We start from the raw sequence: 1,559 nt of genomic DNA on the forward strand, positions 1-1,559 counted from the left end.
AAATGGTTTCACTCAAAATACTTCATCAAGAGTATAGTTTCTTGGTCATTTTTTTTTTTTTTGATTGGAAGAATTGTTATGATCAAAGTTTTTGTTTTTATTTTTTAGAGCAGTTTGAGATTCACAGTACAATTGGGAAGAAGGTATAGAGATTTCCTGTTTATCCTCTGCCCCCACATATGGATAGCCTTCTCTAGGATCAACGTCTCCCTACATTTGTTAAAATTGCTGAACCTGTGTTAATACATCATTATCACCCAAAGTTCATAGTTACATGAGGGTTTCCTTTAGGGTTCATTCTTGGTATTTTACCTTATATGGCTTTGGACAGATACAGAATGACATATATCCACCATTATAGTATTGTTTAGAGAGTATTTTCACGGCCCTAAACATCCTCTGTGCTTTCCCTATTCATCTCTCTCCCTCTACTATTCCCTGACAACCACTGATCTTCTTACCATCTCTATCATTTTGCCTTTTACAGAATGTGATATACTTGGAATCAGACAGTATTCAGTCTTTTCAGATTGGCTTCTTTCAGTTAATGACACATGTTTTTTCCTCCTTGTCTTTTCTTGGCTTAATTAATAGCTCATTTTTTTATATCACTGAATAATATCCCATTTTCTTGATATACCACAGTTTATTAATTCCCCTAGTGGAAAACATTTAGCTGCTTCCAAGTTTGAGCAGTTAGGAAAAAAAATCTGCTATAATCCTTTTGTGTGCAAGTTCTTGTGTGGATATAAATTTTTAACTTCTTTGGATAAATACCAAAGAACACAACTGGGTAAATTCCAAGGATCTAGATCACACTTTATGGTACCCTGGCATACATAGGATAGGTTTGATTTTAAAAGACACTGCCACACTGGTTTCCCAGGGGCCGTACCATTTCACATTGCCACTGTACAGTTACCAATGAATAAGATATTCTCTTGCTCCACTCTCTTGACAGTGTTCAGTGTTGCCAAAATTCTGAATTTTGGCCATTCTAGTAGGTATATGGTGACATTTCTTTGTTTTAATTTTCACAATCAACATGTTTTAAATAATAAATAAAAGTTCACTTAGCTCACAAATACTGGCCATAAATATCAAAGGCTGTAAAATCCACAGTTGTACAAAGATTCTATGGTTTAGATATGCTATCTAATTTTTAATTAATTTCTAAGTCTAGAATATTAAATGTAAGAAATTTCACTTATCGCTCATTTATCCCAAATTCTTTCAGAGTATCTGACTGCAATGGGTTAAGAGGTGGTTAGTTTCTACCTGTCCCCACACCCACATGCATAGTTATCTTGATTCCAGATGAACCAATACCACTACATTCCCCTTCTGTCCTGAATCTGCCGCTCAATGGAGCCATTTGAGCTCCCATGTCATACAGCTCAGTCAAGATCAGAGCCAGCCCTAACCCCTTCTGATAAAAATAAGAAAATAACCCAAAGAAGAAGGCATTCTTACTTTTTAATTATTATATCTCTACATTAGATTCAGAGTCAATATTCAGAGGTATATATATGAATATCTATATATATAAAAATAACTTA

The sequence above is a fragment of the Urocitellus parryii genome, chromosome 5 (genome assembly GCF_045843805.1).
Source record: "Urocitellus parryii isolate mUroPar1 chromosome 5, mUroPar1.hap1, whole genome shotgun sequence".
Lineage (NCBI taxonomy): Eukaryota > Metazoa > Chordata > Mammalia > Rodentia > Sciuridae > Urocitellus > Urocitellus parryii.